The 10,475-nt window shown below is 39.1% G+C and overlaps 1 pseudogene; it reads left to right on the top strand.

The window, feature by feature from the left end:
- The window catches only part of LOC18779981, a 10,965-nt pseudogene extending 1,806 nt beyond the window's left edge, over positions 1-9,159 (top strand).

Here is a 10,475-nt window from a genome sequence, read left to right as displayed (position 1 = left end):
CCATCGAGCATTTCGTGCCATTCGTCGTTCTGATGTTGTGGCTCTTGTAATTGAGGCCCTGGCTTGTATCACAGAACAGGTAACATTCTTTTTGAGTTATCCTTTCTATAAAGATCTGAAGAACATGCCCACAGTTTTCTGCCTTCATGTGCGCAGGGTAAAACAAACTAGGTTGGATTTTTTTAAGGGTGCTGATTTTCCCACTCCCCTTTTGTCCACTTACACACCCTTTTGTTTTTTTTTTTATTACTTTTTACTATAACAAAAAAGGGAGTGTAAGTGGACAAAAGAGGAGTGGGAAAATCAGCTCCCTTTTTAAAAGCCTGAATATAATGAATAGTTCTGATTCCTATTAAAGAGTCTTTCTCTTATCCAGGTGTCTGGATTGTTTAGTATTCGGATCCCAATGATTCTTCAGTGTGTCGCTGCATCATATATGCTGCCAAATCAAGCCCCTACACTGCTATATAAAAACATCCAGTCGGTGCTGTGGAAGTATACATCTTGAAATCATTTTTTATAATGAAACACAGGTGCAAACATTGGGGTCCAAATGCTAGACAATCCGGACGTCCATTTGAGAGAAAAACTCTCTTATTGGATAGGACATAAATATAAGTATATAAATGTACGTCTCTATATGTATTACATGTATTTTTATATAAACACAAAATAGTATCACATATAAGCTAAACAGAAAATGTTATCACACTACCAAAAAGAAAAAAAAATGTACAATACTAGTTAATGCGGAGAAACTTCTTAAAATAAGTCATGATATAACTTTATGGATGTTTTGGTTGTATGTTAATTATTTATCTTTTCCTCCATGTTCTAGATTTCTTAACTTTCGTTGTTTCTTTTAATAATATTTAAAACACAATACAGTGTAAACGGCCTAACATTCCTCTCCATACCTAGCAGGTCCTTGCAGACTTGAAAGTCAGTCTCATGCATGCATAATATGGACAGAAATAGAATGTCTATTGTACGTTTGGAAGTTATGGTTTTCTTGAAATGCTTAACGAGCAAAATTGAGTGTTTTGTGTGTCTTGTTGGCATCTGTTAGTTTTTCAGTTTTATCTTTCAGGTTTTAAAATAAGTTTCAATGAACAAAATTTTGTGATAATGTCTTTCCCTGAATGTGAGCCATTTGTTTAGTTTCAAATTATGTACCCTTAAACAAGGAGAAATCTCTTTTTGAAATGAAAAATAATTAAGACACAAGGACCAGTGGTCAGATAGTTTTCGAGCTATTCAATTTGGATATACTTCACTGAAAAGATAGCAAAAAAAGTTGTCATGTTGTAGAAAACTTTCAACTATATATATTTGGTCCAGTTCTTATGAAATCTCTTTGATGCTAAAGATATTCATATTTCTAGTATTTAGTTTATAGTTTATTATCTAATAACTTATAGAAGAATGAGTAATAGTGAAAACTTAGCGTCTTTTTTTTCTTTCTTCCAAGACCTTTTTTTAGGCTTTGATCGTATAATATGCGTCTCGAAATTTCTTCAAGCAATGGCATCTTAGAATTTTGATTAATGAGATGTTTTCTTTTCCTCATGTATATTTCTTGTGTATCTCTTAGGATTGCAAGATGCTGAAAGGATAGAAAGAGAAGGTAAAGGCTGGCTGATAGTTGTAACAAATGGGATACCATACCGGAATAAAAACCAGCAGACTGCAACATACTATGAGCAGGATGTTAGGGAAAGCTTCGTGTTCTTGGTTGGGCACCCTATTGTATATTCAACTGCAATAGCTGGTCAAAGTGTTGACAAGTATGTTTTCTGTTAACATCATCTCTTTATAGCTTAACAACTGCAGTCTTTACCTAACTTCATGTATGTGAAGAAACCCTTATTCTCTATTCACAGCACAAGATAAATGATAGGAGCACCTTTAACTGGAAGAAGTTTTCAATTTGTTGTCAATATGATGGATGTGATGGGTTATATTTGAATTTAGTTTGATGTTGCTCCATCTTCTAATAGATGTTTGTTAAGCTTTAGATTCTTGTTAAGATAGGTCAGCCTAAATTATATATGATATCATAGTTGTATATATAACCTATACTTGTCCCTACAGAAAGAAGTTGCATGATGTAAAACGCAGATGGTGGTAGTTTTCTGTTGAAGGGTATTAAGTCTCACAATTGGAAAATTGACTAAATAAAATACAACATATAATGAATGGTTCCACTACTAATAGCACCGAGGCCTTTTCTGATATACCCGAACATCTACTAGGCTTTATAGGTGGTTAAGTTGGGGACAATATCAGTGTTGCTGGTAATTTGCCGCTGCTGACCCGTCTTTCTGAAATTTAACAGGATTATTCCCTATGGACTTTAGGCTTAAACCAGTTTGTAATTTTGGTTTTCAGTTTATGAGTGTTGAAATATAAGTGTGTGAGCTGATATAAATGATGTTAGGCCTCTGATCTGAGATTGTGTATTCACTTAGTCACTAAGATAGGCAAGTGTTAGGCGTCAGTTAAATGGTAAGTGGCTATAGACACGTGTAATGATCTTAGATATCAGTTTTGAATGTAAGGCTGTGATTCTCTAATGATGTAAGAGAATCCAGCTGTGCTTCTAACAGTTAAATTGCTCACACTGAGCTTGCCCGAAAAGAAGCAGAGAATACAATACAAAAATACAGAAGAATTGTTTAGCTGGTCTCTTGGTTTTTCCCTGCATATTGTTTTCTTTTCTTCTCCAAAATCTGTTCAAAACTCTAACATGGCCTCAGAGCCAGGTTGGGTCTCTTGATCTGGGCGTGAAAACTGTGAAGTTTACTGAGCTCAATCGAAGCTCAGCTGAACATCTGAGAAGAGAAGCTGCTGTGATTCAGACCAAACAATGGCTGGATCTGGAAGTTCAGAAGTAAGAACTCCGATCTTCTCCGGTGAGAACTACGAGTTCTGGAGGATCAAGATGGTGACAATCTTCAAGTCTCTTGGGCTGTGGAGTCTGGTAGAAAAGGGGATTTCAGTCTCTGATTCGAAGATGAAGACCAAGAAAGTTGAAGCATCATCGGAGGAAGAAGCTGAAGCAGAGATGTGTGCTGTGCTCATGAAGGATGCAAAGGCACTGGGCATCATACAAAACGCTGTCTCTGACCAGATCTTCCCTCGGATTGCAAATGCCGATTCTGCAAAAATGGCTTGGACTTTGCTCTACAGTGAATATCATGGAGGTGATCAGGTTAGATCTGTAAAACTTCAGAATCTTAGACGAGAATTTGAGTATATGAGGATGCGTGAAGGTGAACAACTTACTGCATATCTTACTCGATTAAATGAATTGATAAATCAAATGAAAACATTTGGAGAGGTGTTATCAAACGAGAGGCTGGTTCAAAAGGTGTTAATCAGTCTTAGTCGAGTTTATGATCCCATCTGTTTGGTGATTGAAAATACAAAGAGTTTGGAGACCATTGAATTGCAGGAGGTTATTGCAATCTTGAAGAGTCAAGAGCAACGTTTTGACATGCATACTGTGGACATAGCTGAGAAAGCATTTGGTTCTTTCTCAATCGATCAAAAGGGGCAGAACAAGAATAATGCTCAGTCTGGTACTGCCAAGTCTCAGAAGAGTTGGAAGCCTAACAACAAACCATGGGAGTCTAGACAGAAGCCACAGCAAGCTGGCACTGGACAGACTTCAAATGGAGCACATTCTGTGCAGCAAGATGGGGTGAAGCCTCAATGCAAAGTCTGCTCTAAATTTCACTATGGAGAATGTAGATTTAAGGGACAACCTAAGTGCTACAAGTGTGAAAGATTTGGGCATTTGGCAAGAGAGTGCACAACAAACAAAAGTGTGCAGAAAGCTAATAACGCAAGCCAAGTGGAAGTAGGAGGAAACCTGTTTTATGCAAATTGTGCTATTTCAAAAGGGAGTGCAAATGAAGAATGGTATGTGGATAGCGGCTGCAGCAACCATATGACTGGGAACAAGGAGCTGCTGATTGATATGAACACAAGTGTGACAGGTAAGGTGCAGATGCCAACAGGGAAACTTATAAACATAACTGGTATGGGTACTTTAGTGCTTAACACAAGCACTGGTACAAAGCATATCAGAGAAGTCATGTACTTACCCGGATTGAAAGAAAATCTGTTGAGTGTGGGTCAAATGGATGAGCATGGTTATCACTTGGTGTTTGGAAGCAATATGTGCAGTATTTTTGATGACTCTTCACTGGAGAAGCTCATCATGAAAGTGGAAATGAAAAGAAACAGATGCTATCCTTTGACATTGTCTCCAACCGACTATGTTGCCTTAAGAGCTGGTGTGTCTCACTCCACGTGGATTTGGCACAAAAGAATGGGGCATTTACATTTAAATGGACTAAACCAACTTAAGGAAAAGGAGATGGTGCACGGCCTGCCACATCTAGAAGCTGTAAATGGAGTCTGTGAAGGCTGCCAGTTTGGGAAACAACATAGAGAATGGTTTCCTAAGAACCAAGCATGGAGGGCAAGTACTCCTCTTGAGTTGATACACATGGACTTGTGTGGGCCTATGCAAAACGAGTCTATTTCAGGTAACAAATACTTCATGCTCCTCATAGATGACTGTACAAGAATGATTTGGGTCTATTTTCTTAGATACAAGTCTGATGCACTAAACTGTTTTAGAAAGTTTAAGTCTATGGTAGAGCTGCAGAGTGGTTTTAAAGTGCAATGTGTAAGAAGTGATAAAGGGGGAGAGTTCACATCTTGTGAATTCAATAAGTTGTGTGAAGAAACAGGTATTCAAAGGCAGTTTTCTATGGCATATACTCCACAACAAAATGGAGTGGTAGAAAGGAAGAATAGGACAGTTGTAGAAATGGCAAAAGCTATGTTGCATGAGAAGGATCTGCCTTATTATCTGTGGGCAGAAGCTGTACACACTGCTGTGTATATACTGAATAGATGTCCTACCAAGGCACTCAAACACAGAACTCCTTTTGAGGCCTATAGTACAAGGAAACCAGGTGTTGCTCACTTCAAAGTGTTTGGGAGCGTTTGTTTTGTACATAAACCAGCTGAAGGGAGACAGAAGCTGGATGCCAAGAGCACAAAGGGAGTATTTGTTGGTTATGCAACTTGTGAAAAGGGTTATAGGGTATTTGATCCTGTTACTAGGAAGCTTTTGTTGTCAAGAGATGTTATATTTGATGAGGAAACAACCTGGAATTGGAAAGAAGTGACTGAGAACCAAATGCAAGTGCTGAACTATGAAGAGCAGCCTAGAAATCCTGCAACAACACCATTTGAAACACCTGTAGGGAATCAGACTCATGATCTCATGTCAGGGGGTCGTGTTTCACAAGGAGAATCAAGCAAACAAAGCAGCAGGGTAGAGGATACTCAACGGTTTGATCATACTCCATTGAAATGGAGAAAGTTGGATGATATTCTAGCACAATGCAATCTGTGCATTGTGGAACCCGAGAAGTTTGATGAAGCTGTCAAGGATGAATCATGGATAAAGGCAATGAAGGATGAGTTGTCAATGATAGAAAAAAATGCTACATGGGAGCTTGTTGACAGACCTTCATCAAAACCAATTATTGGAGTTAAATGGGTGTTTAAAACCAAGTTAAATCTGGATGGTTCAGTGCAGAAAAATAAAGCAAGGTTAGTGGCTAAAGGATACTCTCAGAAACCAGGGGTGGACTACAATGAAACATTTGCACCTGTGGCTAGATTAGACACAATCCGAACTCTAATTGCATTAGCTGCACAGAAGGGTTGGCAGCTGTACCAATTAGATGTTAAGTCAGCTTTTCTAAATGGTGTTTTGGAAGAAGAAGTGTATGTAGACCAGCCGGAGGGATTTGTGGTGAAGGGGAGTGAAAGCAAAGTTTACAAGCTAAACAAAGCTCTATATGGTTTGAAACAGGCGCCAAGAGCTTGGTATAGTGAAATTGATAGTTATTTTGCTAAGTGTGGGTTCACAAAGAGTCAAAGTGAGGCTACTCTTTATGTCAAAACTAGAGGTGAAGCAAGCATCATGATAGTGTCTATCTATGTAGATGACATAGTATACACTGGAAACTGTCACACCATGATAGAAGAATTTAAGCAAGATATGATGGAGAAATATGAGATGACGGATTTGGGACTCTTGCATCATTTCTTAGGGATGGGAGTAATTCAGACACCAACGAGCATCTTCCTTCATCAAAGGAAGTATGCATCAACTCTGTTGAGCAGATTCGGTCTGAGTGACTGTAAACCTGTGGTTATTCCTCTGGTTCCAACTGAAAAATTAAGTAAGGATGATGGGAGTGGCTCTGCAAGTGAGGAGCAATATAGAAAGATAGTTGGAAGTTTGCTGTATCTCACAGCTACAAGACCTGATATCATGTTTGCAGCTAGCTTGCTTGCAAGGTTTATGCACTGCCCCACAAACAAACATCTTGGAACAGCTAAACGAGTTCTTAGATATGTGAAAGGAACACTTGACTATGGTCTGGAGTATGTGAAGGGAAAAGGGGCAGTTCTAATTGGCTATTGTGATAGTGATTGGAGTGGTTCAGTGGATGATAGCAAGAGCACCTCTGGATATGCATTTTCTTTCGGTAGTGGAGTGTTTGCTTGGGCTTCAGTCAAACAGCACTGTGTTGCTCTCTCTACTGCAGAGGCAGAGTACATTAGTGCCTCTGAAGCAACAACACAAGCTGTTTGGTTGAGATTTGTATTGGAAGATTTCGGAGAGTTCCAAACAGAGGCCACACCACTACACTGTGATAACACCTCTGCTATTGCCATTACAAAGAACCCTGTGTTTCACCAGAAAACCAAGCATATTGATCGAAGGTATCACTTTATTAAGGATGCTTTGCAAGAAGGAATTGTAGATTTGATCTATTGTCCTACGAATGAGCAGCTGGCAGATATTTTTACAAAGGCTTTGGCCAAGGATCGTTTCAGCTATCTACGCGAGAAGCTTGGTGTGAAATCAGCTCACAACTTAAAGGGGAGTGTTGAAATATAAGTGTGTGAGCTGATATAAATGATGTTAGGCCTCTGATCTGAGATTGTGTATTCACTTAGTCACTAAGATAGGCAAGTGTTAGGCGTCAGTTAAATGGTAAGTGGCTATAGACACGTGTAATGATCTTAGATATCAGTTTTGAATGTAAGGCTGTGATTCTCTAATGATGTAAGAGAATCCAGCTGTGCTTCTAACAGTTAAATTGCTCACACTGAGCTTGCCCGAAAAGAAGCAGAGAATACAATACAAAAATACAGAAGAATTGTTTAGCTGGTCTCTTGGTTTTTCCCTGCATATTGTTTTCTTTTCTTCTCCAAAATCTGTTCAAAACTCTAACAATGAGTTATATACATTCTGGTATACAGTGTCCCGTATCAGTAAAACACTATACAGGTTACAAATGGAGTTTCACAAGAATCTTATGCATAATTTTAATGGTTTGAAGTTTCAAGGAATTTAAGGTCTTAGTATTGTATGCTATTCTTGATAGAAAACCTCTGTATATGCCAAGAATTTGTTTTCATATTGCAGATATGTTGGCCGTGGGCTACATTAATGGTATTATTGTCTTTGGTTTTAGGATTATCATTGCTGCTAGCACAGTTGAGAAAGAAAGATCAAGAAGGCTTAGTACTTCTGTAGTAAATCAAGTTGTACAGGAGGCACTAGCTTTTAAATCACCACCAAGGACACGAGGTGGCAAAAGAGGGCGCATTTATTACTGCACTCAGGTTCTTGTTTTATGTAGGATGCATTTTATGTTTTTTGGGTGATTAATATATCTCTTGCATTCTTGTTGATCATACTCCTGGCAAGTGACACCCTCGCAAACTTTGGATGCTAGTGTCAATGAAATTTAGATATTTTTTCTTGTTATGAACAGAAAGCATGATCTGTTAAGACCGGGAAAAGTACAGTTTTCTACTGCTATTAGGTTTTAGATGATTCAGTGCTAAAAATTGACTGTGTTAACTATATTCCATGCGTGCCTATCCTGAGGACAGTATCTGTTCTTTCAAATTTGCATGTGATTGACTACAAACCAGTATATATATATATATATATATATATATATTTTATGAACATGACAATTATGTGCTTTACTTTGTATTCATTTGCAGGCAGCCATAAGGCCACCAACATTTGTGTTCTTTGTCAATGATGCAAAACTTTTCCCAGAGACGTACCGCCGTTATATGGAGAAGCAACTGCGATCAGATGCTGGGTTTCTGGGAACTCCAATTCGGCTTCTTTGGTCTAACAGGAGGAAAACAGAGAAAGAGGAAGGTCAGTTCTGATCTTGTCTGTTTAATGCATGCACATGCGTGCATGTATCAATATTTCTTTTTGGGAGATGGAAAGTGATAAATGTTTGTGAGTTCATGTGGTCTATCTATCTACAATCATGTGTACGGTTTTTGTTGACTTAATGATGTGTTTTCTCTTTTTGTGGATTTTTTGTTGTTGAGTTTTTTGTGAATTGCAGAAATTAACCTGTACTATATGTGCTTGTTTCTGTTTTGTACAAATATGCAAATGAAATAACTTTCTGCCCACATGATACGCAGATGCGTATAAAAACTTTTTTGTATCAACTTTCCTGTCCCCCAAGTCCCCCTTTTTAGATCCCTCTTGATCCCTTGATTATGTCCTCTTTCCTACATGAATTTTCCATGTTCTTGTGATTTTTGAATGCCCAAGAAGACAAATAATCACTTTAAACGGCTGTAAATCATATATGTTAACAGGCAGAGCTGCAACGAGGACACAAGCAAATCTTGTGCCACGTGACAGAAAATTGGAGTTAGCTACATGAAGCATATGAAATATAGTGTCATCTCAGAACTGGAAAGGAGTCTGTTCTGGAACAGCTTTATGCACCGCTGAAACTATTTACCAGATGCTGAAGGTACCTTGCATTGCAAGGTTGGCGGTGTAAAATTTTCTCCAGTTTTATTAATTCTATCAACCCATGCGGCAAAGGCCTGTCATTGCATGTATATCCCTCACCTGTGATGGCTTAGAACTTGCAAGTTAAGCCTTTGAATTTACTTTTTTTGTTTGTTGGGTTTGTAGGCCTTTTAATATACTTTGGATTCAATGTAAATAACTACTATGATATGAAGATCCAGCAGATTTTCTTGATAATTGGCACACGCCTGTTTTGTGTTAATGAATTAGATCTGCACTTGCATCTTGGCTTGGCCAGTAGGCCATTTCTAATTTGCAAATATATGATGCCTGCAAGCTATTATATTAAAAAGAACATCACATTTCCTTGAGACTGAAAAATCATATGAGGTCATTGAAATTACTAAGTCAGGTCATTGATTTTTTGACACGCGCTTCACATGTGAGCCCAATTTTCCGAGTTTTCATTTGCATCGCTGCCGGCTGGGAACTGCCATCTAGGGTGGTTTCCCGGTGTAGATCTGAGAGTTTTCTACTGTTGATTGTGGTTTTGGGTGTCGTTTCTCCATGGAGGAAGGCTCGCCTGGAGTTTTTCTCAAGGATTACCTCCAAGGATTACAAGGTACCCAAGCGGAGTCGCGCAGCAGACGTTGGAGGTGTGGATAGTCAGATGATGTCTGAGCCCAATCTGGCTGTGCCGCCATCTGCGGAAACGGGCCTACCCAAATGGGCTTCTGGTTCTGAGAGCTTCAAGGATGAGCTCATGAATAAGGTAAATCTGGTTCGAAATGTTGGAATTGATGTTAATTCTTTAGAGGCAGAATATGAGGGTTTGAATGACGATGAGGATGTGACTATTTCTCGTGGTGATCGTGGGCCGTGCATCCAGTTTTTGGATCGCGCCATGGATCGTCTCTGCAGACCTTGGCAGAATGCTCTTATTATCAAACTCCTTGGGAGATCACATACCTACAACTATCTCCATGCTCGACTTCAACAAAAGTGGAGCCTAATTGGAGGGTGGAAACTAGTTGATTTGGTCAATGATTACTTTGTGGTTCGCTTTGAGCTTGAGGAGGATATTAATTTCGTTTTCACTAGGGGACCATGGATCATCGCTGGCCAGTATTTGGTTATGCAGAAATGGAGGCCTGGGTTTTGTCCTGCTACTGCGAAGATCACTCGAATGGCCGCTTGGATTCGTGTCTCTGCGATTCAACTGGAGTGTTTCGATGTATGAGCTTTGAAAAGAATTGGGAATTTGTTGGGGAAGTTGCTGAAGATTGATGCTCTCACTACTTCTCAGAATCGGGGGAAATTTGCACGACTTTGTGTAGAGTTGGACTTGTCTCGGCCTCTTGAGGCTTTTGTCCAAATTAACAATGTTTGGTACAATGTGGAGTATGAAGGCTTTCCGGACATTTGTTATATGTGTGGTCGATATGGTCACAAAAGGGAGCACTGTGATGTGCCAGATGCTGCCACTGTGGAGAAGACTGGTGATGGATCCACTTTGGGTGATGATGGTTTGGTAGAAGGTGATACTGTAATGGGGAAAGAA

This window comes from Prunus persica, chromosome G4, assembly GCF_000346465.2.
Source record: "Prunus persica cultivar Lovell chromosome G4, Prunus_persica_NCBIv2, whole genome shotgun sequence".
Taxonomy (NCBI): Eukaryota; Viridiplantae; Streptophyta; class Magnoliopsida; order Rosales; family Rosaceae; genus Prunus; species Prunus persica.
The sequence above is the reverse complement of the archived record's forward strand: the minus strand, read 5'-3'. Positions and strand labels throughout refer to the sequence as shown.